Raw genomic sequence first — 11235 nt, 5'->3', positions numbered from 1 at the left:
TTTCAACTCACAGCGACAGCCAATCACAATCTTGTAGCTAAATATTCTGGCCAATAGAGGAAGAGAATCACTCTGACGTGTTTTTTTATTATTATTATTATTATTATTATTATTATTATTATTATTATTATTATTATAGACTTTATTTATTTTTTCAACGTGTGATATATACATGATACCATATAGAAATACAACTAAATAAATTGAAGTACAAGCATTTTTTTTATCATATCACTTAAAATTAAAATGAATTAAAACTGTATTAGAGCTTAATATTCTAAAATCTCGAATACAATCTATGAGACCCTATTGAAACTAAAAGTGCATACCTTTTTATGTTTTGACGTTTGTTGTATGTAAACCTTATACTTTCTATTTGTAAAAATTATTTTATTTATTTTTATTGTGAGAAGAAGAGACCTCTGGTGCAATAGTGTATTGCATTTATTTAATAATTGCGTGCATTGTTTTGTGTTATAGTATTTTTTTTAAATAGCAATGTTAACGCTAAATAGCAATATCATATATGTAATATACAGTATACAATAATACAATAAGCAAACTAAAATAAACATGTTTACAATGAAATGCTGTAACAAACCAAAAACATAAACAAACCCAAACCCTAATACGAAATAATTTAATTGCACTGCTCCATTAATTCTCAAACACAGAAAACCCATTATGTAGCAATAATAGTTTATTATCATAAAAATGCATGTGTACATGAAAAAAATGATAAGCCAATATACTTGAGAGGTTCACTCAACAGTAAATTGACTACTGAGTGCTCCATCGGCTGGAGACAAATGGGTGGAATACATGCCAGTATAGCAAAGACTAATGGACGGAGCACGGATCAGCAAAGAAAAACAAGGCAAATGGGAAAAAAAAAACATTATCCGTCAATGTCCGAGCAATACAGGGTTGCTTTGGGGTTCGCTGGGGTTTACATGGTGCTTCACAATTATAACATGGCATTAGCGTATTATGTCTTAAAGATTCATTTGGGGAATGTGGTCAAACTTGGACCACAGACTCACACACAGCTTCACTCTGTTGCGTTTTAATTCTTGAACTGTTACTTCACTTTAAGATGGTTACCATTCAAATAAAAAGTGGGCTTAAAGCAGAACAGTTGACCCGTTGTTGACCATTATATATATCACTATTAAAAAAAAAGCTACATGGCCTCCCATTAGGAGTTCTCATGAGGCATGAAAAACAAGACAAAGAAGCAGCTCTGTTACCTCATATTACCCTAATTATAGGCTGGTGAAATAATTCAATAAAACAAATCACACTTGTTCCATTGCAAATGACAATCTCAAGCAGAATTTATGTTTTCTTTTCCAGAGACAAAAAGAGAGCGAGAGAGAGAGAGAAAGGTGAGAAAAGGAAGACAACGTGGGGCCTGTGGCTGTGTGATCATGATTCAGCATGAAGCCAGGCAACAAACAGCACTGTCATTATGATCACAACTCCCAGGGGAAACAGGGCACACTGAAAATTGGGTGCTTTGTCCAATGCTGGTTCATTACAGTTGGTCTGTCTAATGAATTATAATCCTGGCTGCTGCTACAAAAACCCTCTATGTTACTGTGAGTCGAGGTTGTCATGTTGCAGGCAGAACCCTGACTAAAAAAACCACAATTGAAAATGTTTTGTTGACCAGCTTGCCAAGACTAAAATGGGTCAGACTATGAGAGCAGCATCTGTCTTCAATTGGTGTTTTTAGGAGGGTCATTCTTTCCCAGAAAACACCATGGGTTGCTTTTCTAGGTCTCCCTTCCATCTTGGGACCTGTGGCCCAAATCACATGGCAGCTCTTATAAAATACAGCTTTGATCTAGTTTCATTTAGTGGTCATGTAGACAGGGCACTCAATATCTGACTAAGGAGACTACCCCTCCGGTCACCTATCTATCCTGTGCAAGGAATATCTCAAATATATATCATAGCAAGGTGATAGTTCCTTTTCATTCGCATCTTTCTCACTTGTTGTGATGCATTCCTTTGTTTCATCCCCCTTCCTTTAAGGTCCTCCCAACGTCAAACAAACCAATTAGCAGACACATTTCCAGATGATTGGCACACCGCATCTCAACAGTGAGCCTTGCGGTGAGGTTGGGCGTGAATGGCCACTCACTGCTTGGATAATGATCACCCAAGCCTTGTTTATAACATAGAAACGTCTTCTGAGCCATGGCAGAGAGAACGAGTGGGGGACCGTGCACCTCTCACTTGCCGGGCTCTGAGATTATATTTTTAGAATGAACGATTGGTTTCTGTCCTTGGTAACTGCCCCCATTTTTCTTGAATAGGTCAGATACAAGTACAGTGGAAACTGACTGTGGTGTAGAGACATCTAGGAAATCCAAATGCTTCTTTATCTATGTCATTACGCTTGGTTTTCACTTGATTTAAATGGTGTAAAATCAACTAATTTATCATAAGGGTTTGTAAACTCATAGGATTTTTATCTCTGCCAGGAGATCATGTATTCAGTGTGCGTGCATGTCTGTTTGTCTGTTTACACAGATAGTCTCTGTACTGCTGAACCCATGGACCCAATATTTTGTTGTGTTCATTTATGATTGTATGCTCAAGGACCTCTCATGGTTGCGGTGATTCACATTTTCTGAAAAAATGTTTTATTGACAACATATTTTATTGGATGTTTTATACTGTCATTGAGTCCTCACTGCAACTGCTTCAGTTTACTTGATTTCCACGCCTAAGACAATTGCATGTATGTATTTATGTATGTATTTACGTATGTGGCTTAGCAAATGACAAACTGAACTGACTACAACAGTGTGCGTCTTTGTATGTTGGTGGGAGGGAAGCTAGTTAGCTGTGTGTTTAGCTAACTTAGCTAAAAGCTAACAGGGCTAATTAACACAGCTAACAGATAGCGTGACTAAACACACAGCAGGACTGCCTGAGGAAGCGGTTGGAAACGGTCAACATGCAGCGTTACACGGTGAACTGCGGTGGAAACTGCACAGATTAAAATGAGATCATATCTGTTGTGTCATTGTGTGAGTGAAAAACACGTCTGACGCGCTAGCTGAACACGAGAAATACACTATTTTAATACATTCAACTTTAAATGTGTTATGCTTATTTGTACATGATCTTTATTCTAAAAGACATATTACTGAAACATCCTTAATACAAGATTTGAACATACACATAGGCCACTGTATGTACACTATTGGCATATTCATTATATCTCTACTTTTTTATGACAGACAATGAAATCAAAGATAGAAAATAATTAAGAAATTAATAAATATATTTTGAAATGTTTCACTCGTATCTTATGACAGCACAACATGAATAAAGTCTAGATTGATGGTCACCAAATGAATCAATATTAAATAAAAAAAGACAAATGAAAAATGCATTAAGAAATAATGAATACATGTTTATGTTTTACACCTTTTATTAATGTGATTACACATTTCATGAAGACTTTGGGGATCCATATCATCAAGTCATAGGCTGCCCAATAAGGAAACCTATGATGCAACATGTAGTGTGCTGTATTCGGTCACACAAACACACACACACACACACACACACACACACACACCCCTGCCAGTGCACAGCAGTGACACAGGAAACCAAATGGGCTCTGCTGTTCATCTCATAGATAGCATCTTATCTACAGGCTTCCTCCCCACTGCAAGGACAGCAGTGGAAATGCAATGCCCTGTTCAGTCTCTTTGTCCAGGGGATTAGGAGGAACTATACTGTAAACGCTGACGTCATGCTGAGTTATAGCTGTCATTTTAAAACTGTGGCTGACACACGCACACACACACACACACACACACACACACACACACACACACACACACACACACACACACACACTTACACAAAAGATGAAAAACAACCTGAAAAAGTGGCAGGAAACAAGTATGTGTTTGTTCCCAAATGTTTCATATATTAAGACAATATTAACCATTTTTCTCTATAGTCACTTTATTTCTTTTATTTTACATTTCTTATGTCTACAATTGTCAAAAAAATAGGCACATATTCTCACCAAGATGATATCTGAAGAGTTGGACAGGAACTAGAAGACACGTGACCTTAAAGATTTACAGATAGTATGTATAGTATTTACTGAGAGAATACAATAAACACGAAAATGCTGTAAAACTGTTGTTAATAAAAAGAAAGCTTATTTAAAAAAAGCTTATTTCAAGCTTGTGCCCTTGCATAGTCAACAACTGGTGGTATATAACTACTGACAGGATTATCACAATGAATTGTGTTAATGTAGGGCATGTAATTTAAGGACATTACGCAGACTGCCCAAGATACAAGCAAGCAGCCTGCATTCCTTTACAAAACAGTCAGAGAGCGTTCATTTAAAAGCAGTTGATTCTTTATAACCTGAGAAAAAGTCATGCGTCCTCTGGATTCTTGTCTTAAGTGCAGCCACACTTTTAATTACCAAAACAACATCCAAAGCATTGGTTTATACTTAAGTATGCAATACTTTCACATTCTGGGGACGATGCTTGTTTGTTTCCTGCTAAATTGTGTCTGTCTGGTTCTCAGATTAAGTGTCTTTCCAATATACTCTGTACCTGTGGGGATTAAGTGTAATCCCAACAGCTCTTTTACCAGATAACATTGCACTTACACAGCTAAACTTTCTCCACAGTCCAGGGTATCTTACACCTAATTGGGCAGCCCGTCTTAAAAATGAACCACATTCATTAAGCAAATGTCAGTGCCTGCTGGTGGAGTGTAGGAAGAAGAGAGGGTTAGGAGTCGAGCTGACAGGCTGCTAATGAGAGAGCATCAAGGAAAAAGGCTCCTCAGTCCATTCAAGAGGCACAATTTCAAACTAGTAGTTGGGTGTATGGTATAATGAGGCGCACTGTGGAATTATGGTTTGTCATCTTGTAGGGGTTTTTTTTTTTTTTTGGGGCCGTAAACCATTTCCATCACCATCATTGCACGTTTTCACCAGGTTTTCATTTTGAACACGGTCGACCTTTCACCTTTTAGTTCTTTATTTTTTTCAAAAGTCCACAAAAACACTCCAAAAGTGTATCAATATTTTCACTCTTTGTCTGAAATCCCTTTTTGCTATTCAAATTCCCTCATCACATGTGTTGTTTACAATGCAGCAGTAGGTGAGATGTGTTGTGGGGAACAGAACATGCTGATCTGATATCCATTCAAGCAGGAAAAAGTTGTTGTTGCTGTTAGAGAAGAATAGATCGTTAGAACCCAGTGAGTTTACCACCGTGCATTTACCTTTCGTTAAGAACCACGGCAGAGAATATATTTAAATATGAAGTGTAACTCACTGTGTCGCATATACGTACAAAAATATTTGCTAAAAGCATAACACATTAGCCGCATGTCACACTGTGCTTTTGTTGGCCCAAGCTGTGGCGATGGTAAACACGACAGCAGTTATCTGTCAACACAAAGCTCATCTATGCTGTAATCCTTGCCTATTAGACAGTGATGACTGTATTTGTTCGGACCTTTACTCTTCTGAAAAATCCAATAGAATTTGATATTTTGCAAATACACTTAAGAGACTTAAATATACAGAGAGTAGGATGAGAAAAACTCTCTTTCTGTCCGCCAAATAAACCGGCAGCCGACTAGTTTACGTTAGGATTAAGACTGTAAAACAGACAGTCTGTCTCTGGCCAAATGTAACAAAATCCACCTACCAGCACCCATTAAGCTCACTAATAAACATTGCCTTAAATGTGTGGTTTTATGGAGGGTTATGTGCTGAATTATTTCTTGGACGTGATTAATTCATGGAGAGACCACTGGCGTTGTCGCCTCACTTTGACAACAAGACTACTGGACAAACAAGATATAATGTGCAATCTTGGAGCCCACAAGCTATCTGACTGACGACGGATAAGCCTCTGGGGACAAGGGGCTGTATGTCTGGGGTTCAGGTGTAGTCAGCGGATATCTGGACCAAGACTTCCTTTTGCTGATGTTTGTTTTTTTTGTTGTTGTCTTTTAATTGTGTAGAACAGTGAGGACAAAACAAGTATTTGTTTTAAACCCATGAAATCCAATTCTTAAAGCTGTGCCGTTACATCAAATGTAAAAAACAAAGTGCATACTAAGTGAGCCTGAAATGTTCAAGATAAAACATAAAATATGTGGCTGACCTTGTAAAATATGGTAGGAATGAGGTCATGGATGTTCAATATCAAATAAACAAGGTTTCGTGTGAAGTGAAAATCATCACTTCAATTAACAGCAGCAGAGTCAGCAGCTCTTTTGCCAAAGTTTCCAGTTGGCCTCTGCTTTGGACAAAGCTGTGGAACACATTTCTTTTGTTTCCTGTACAAGAGACGTCAATAACAGCTCAATTCAGATATCACAAGGTGGTGCAGCACAGAGCGCAGCGTGAAAGTAATAATCATCATAATGAAGTTAAAGCAAAGAGGACGACCGGTGCTCAGTGGATGGCAGATTAACATCAGACAATACATCAGAAATAACAGAATATCTGTCAGAGGATCTTGTAAACCACTTTATCATAACTAAGCCATCACTGTCAAATGTTGCTGCATATTTAGAGTCTGACATTCTGCCAACATGACAGTACTGAACAGCTCTAAACTTTGAGCTTTGGTCACAATAATAATAATAATAATAATACAAAAGCTGTTGGCACTAGTCTTCAAGAGTTTGTGTGGCGTAGTTTGCGGTGGTCAGGTATACAGTTTTCTAAGCCGCACAGCTGAAATTCAATCAGCTTTTTAAATTGATACCTATTGAATAATATAATGTCTGATTCTCAGTGACTTTTGATGAAATCCCCTCAGAAATTCCTGGCAGGAACGCCAGTTTTAAGTGTGTTCAGCTCGTCAGTTGCTTCTGACAGGCGAGTGCAGCTTGAAGAAAAAAAAAAACAACCACATTGATTCTCTGTTGCCTCGTTGACCAGATGGTACTGAGACACGCAGACTCTCTCTCTCTCTCTCTCTCTCTCTCTCTCTCTCTCTCTCTCTCTCTCTCTCTCTCTCTCTCTCTCTCTCTCACGCTTGAATGTATTCAACAGGCATTGTGCGCAGGATTAGTACATGTTCTGTACATTCATTGTAGTGTTTCTACCGGGGCTTCTTTCGACACACAGTGTGTGGGTGGAAGCTATTCCCAGCAAACAGGTGCCATTATGTGGCATCAGGGGTCCTTCCCTGGGTTTAGACAGTGAGGGGAGGACGGTTTGTCCCAGATATGCAGTCAGACAGATTAGAGACGCTCTCAGAGGACACTCTTGAGTTTGGTGTCCGCGGACAGCAGGGACAGTGCTGCTGTAAATCTGGGATACAACCTGATTTGCTAATGAAATCAGGTTAGCTCTGTGCGGCGGTCACTCGTATTCGTGTTAAACAGGTCACACAAGGCACGCTGAAATGATGAGACGGAGTAAACACTAATTTATGTCGTCACATTGCAGGTGAAGTGTCAGCTCACCGGTCCGATCGCACGGACACCGTCCATGAAGCAAAGAGCAATCGTCCACAAATGCTCTGACTTAGCGAGGGCACATTTACCAGCAGGACAGTTTAGCAGGATTGGTGTCAAACATCTTTCTAATGTTTGGTTTCCATGGCAGCCTCTGGACACCAATCCCTGAAACTGCAGACCAGGATCAGAGGATCCATTTATGCATGTAATTGATGAGATCCATGTTATTAGTGGAAATGAGAGAAACCAAACAGCTTTAGAGATGTCTGCCTCCGTCTATGTTAATTGATCCACTTTAGCTGTCTGTTGGTACAGCAAAAGAAAGCCCCATTGAGTCTCAAAAGCAACAAGCTGCCCAACAGGGGTAGGGCAGAAACAAATGTACCACTGACCATCTGGCAGGAAGGACCTTTCAGTTGATTTACAGCCTTTTGTCTGCCTTTTCCTCTTTCCCTTCCTCTGTTCTAGTCATTCTAGGCATTATGTTACTGAAATCTTCCTGTAGCCCTTTCCTAGATTCATTTACAATTGATTTCATTTTACATATCAGAGGGAAAAAAAGCAATGAAAGTGATGTTTTCTGCAGTTTTTTTTTTTTTTTTAAAACGTCTATGTTGTGTACACAGTGCGTTTTTTTTTTTTTTCCAAGTAATCAGCATTAATCAAATAAATAACCTCCAGGCATCAATGAAGACAAACACAGGACAATGTGTAGCGACCGATTTTAAATCGTTAAAAGCTGTGTTCAAACCTTATCGAAACCCACCGACCGTGTTTCACTTAGAGTCGTATACAGAAACGGCCTTTGCTCGGGCTCTGTTTGGCAGCTCGATCGATGAAAACAGAATTGAAGAGCTTGGTGAAATAAGCTCACTCTGAGGAGAGGAGAACAGCAGAATCTCTCAACAGAGGCGGCGAAGAAGGAAGCAGCAGTTTATGTCACCCCTGGTCAGGGTTCGGTTGATGAGAGGACTTATATTACTCTATATATTATTTGTTTGTTGCTTCTGATGACCACTGTTCTTCTATCTACTGTGTTTTTCTTGAAATCGAGGAAAACTAAACTGTTCAGACAACAGCGAGACAATCACAAAATCACAAAATATGATTTATTTTTATGAACAAGTCGGCTGCAACCTAGCCTAGTGCATTTTAACAAGCAAAGTGTCCGTTGACAGATGAGGAGAATGTTCTCACAGACAAGTACGAACAGCCTGTTACGGTCGTGAAACAGGAACGGGAACAGGAACAGATGATTTGCATAAACACGACGGAAGAAACTGAGACACTATCAGGATAATCTAATGGCCACAGAATACATCAGTTACAGCCCTTAATACCACACAGCCTTTACATTAAGAGGTCTTTAGATCAAATGTAATGATTGATTGTTGGATAGTATGTGTAGTAATATGAGTAGGCATGTAAATACCCTAATATTCATAGTAAATATGGAACTTAAATTATTTCCAGCTTTCACAGAAATCATATTTAAATATTATTTTTAATATGTAGCTTTGTTTTCCATCCTCACACAGTAATTCACTTTTGAAGCTTACATAAAAGAACATAGCTGCTAATGAGGAGATCACTAATGAGCATCTAACTTCAGATTTAAAGTTAAAGATGAACCTTAAGCCTTTAAAGTACATATTCCTAAAATGGAAACCTTGCAAATCTGAGACAAGAGGTTTGCAAGAATGTAAATGTGTGTAAATTTTCTTGGTCCTCAAGTAAACGTCTGAATTCAGAAGGTCCTTTCTTGTGCATGTGACAGATGCGTTGGTTGCTAACTCATTTGGTTCTTCAGCAGCAGCACTCACAGGGATTTGAATGGCTTTGTTTTTGTTTTTTTTGAAAACATGTTTTTAGGCTTCGAGGTCACTTCACCTCCTCGAGTTCTTCTTTCAGCTTGTACAATCATTTTACAGAATTCAATCCACAGTATAAACTGCTAGACACACAAGAGGCCGAGCATTTTGTTGATGCCCATGATATTGAACATGTACGTACAAATAGGTGTTCATGGTTTACAAGCATTAACAACAGTGTTATTACCAAATGGACCCAGAGAATTATCTCACAACCTGGCAACTCAAAAGTTGTTTTTAATAATGGCTTATGAAAGATTTATAATGCAATAGAAAATCATAAATGAATCATTCATTTAAAAAAAAAAAAAAACATTGGTCAAAATGTACTCTGATGTCTCCTGTACAGACACTCACTACGGCTCCAATTTTCAATTAATATGTCCCCAATAACAGATTGTTGTGATGCAGCTCACTGCAGCTGCCGCATCTATTTCTCTGTACCGAGCAAATTAAAGGCTAGTTGTTGTTCTCTGGAAGAAAAAAAAAAGCAGTTGTACAGACTGTACTGTGAGAACAGCGTGTGAGCAGCTGCTGCTAGTTTCTGTAGCTGATTTGACCATTTTGAGAAGTCAATACAATCTTTACCTCAGTCATCTCCCCTCTGAATCAGCCGGCGGAGAGTGGGTGTTTGGGCACTAGGCAACAAGCGTTGGACAGGTGTGACACCGAGCCTCACATTCGTCTGAGGTGTGAACTGGATTATTTATGAGGCCCGAAACAATCCTTGGATAGAGTGGAAGCTTAAAAAAAAAAACAACCTCTACGCTACAGCTGGAGTCTAGGTTAAAACAAAAGCTACGTTTGAAATTTAGAAGTGGATTTTAAGGCGCATACGTTTAATTTTCATGAATCGTACAGATTAGTTATCTAAAACGCTTCTTTATTGTTCCTATCGTCTTACTACAGTCCTGAAACTTGACGCAAGTCAGGAGGCCCTTAATGACAGGAACGTGACGACTGTATCTAATATCAGTCACTTTACTGCCACACAAACACAGAAACGGTCAAAGTGGTGTTCACAGAGCGATGGTGAACGTGCACACGCCTCTAATTCCATATCACAACACAAGGTATGAATAATGACCATGTGATCCCACCACTTGCTTTTACACTAAGAAGTGTATGAAAGGCCCCCGAGGAGAGGGGTGTCCATGTGTCCTGGGAGTAACGCAATATATACGTGTGCGTGTGTGTGTGTGTGTGTGTGTGTGTGTGTGTGTGTGTGTGTGTGTGAGACATTGTCCCTGCAACACTGGCGGCCGTCTGAATAATTCATGAAGCCAATCAATGATTAAAGGTCTGCTGGGTGTCACACCTAGCACCAGAGGAGAGGTCAGTGTGTGTCACTCGTGGTTATGGACATAGTACAGATGTTGAGCAAAACAGACGATCAAGAAATAGCGAGAAGGGAAGTGGAACTTATGGAGAAATTATACAATTTAACCAAAGGTTCTTTGTATATGTTAAATATTCCACTTATTGTTTGGGCTGCCATTTTAAGACTTTTTATATTTCCAGTTATGTGTAACATAATAGCGACTTAATCCATACCTACGTAACGACAGCTCACACAATTTTCTAATGGCTCCTTCCAGGAGAGAGAAAAAAAACAAAACAGTGGCACACAGGAAGCAATGCGTCTGATGTTACTGGAAGCAGCAACTCCGGCTTATTCCGACTAATCGGAAGGGACTAGACACAATAAACAGACAACTGCCAAGCCCTACAGTCAACTTCATTGACAGGAAAAATACACAAATCGCTTGGTTGACGGGAAGTGCTTTACGTGAACGTTTCAGAAATGTGTGGTCAAAAGTAATGAAGCAAGAATCTTGTGGGGGGGGGGGGGGGGGGTGGGTTGAATTCATGA

Source organism: Cebidichthys violaceus, unplaced genomic scaffold, assembly GCF_023349555.1.
Source record: "Cebidichthys violaceus isolate CVI_PGR_0920_01 unplaced genomic scaffold, fCebVio1.0.p SCAF_78, whole genome shotgun sequence".
Classification (NCBI taxonomy): domain Eukaryota; kingdom Metazoa; phylum Chordata; class Actinopteri; order Perciformes; family Stichaeidae; genus Cebidichthys; species Cebidichthys violaceus.
This window is presented reverse-complemented; position numbering follows the sequence as displayed.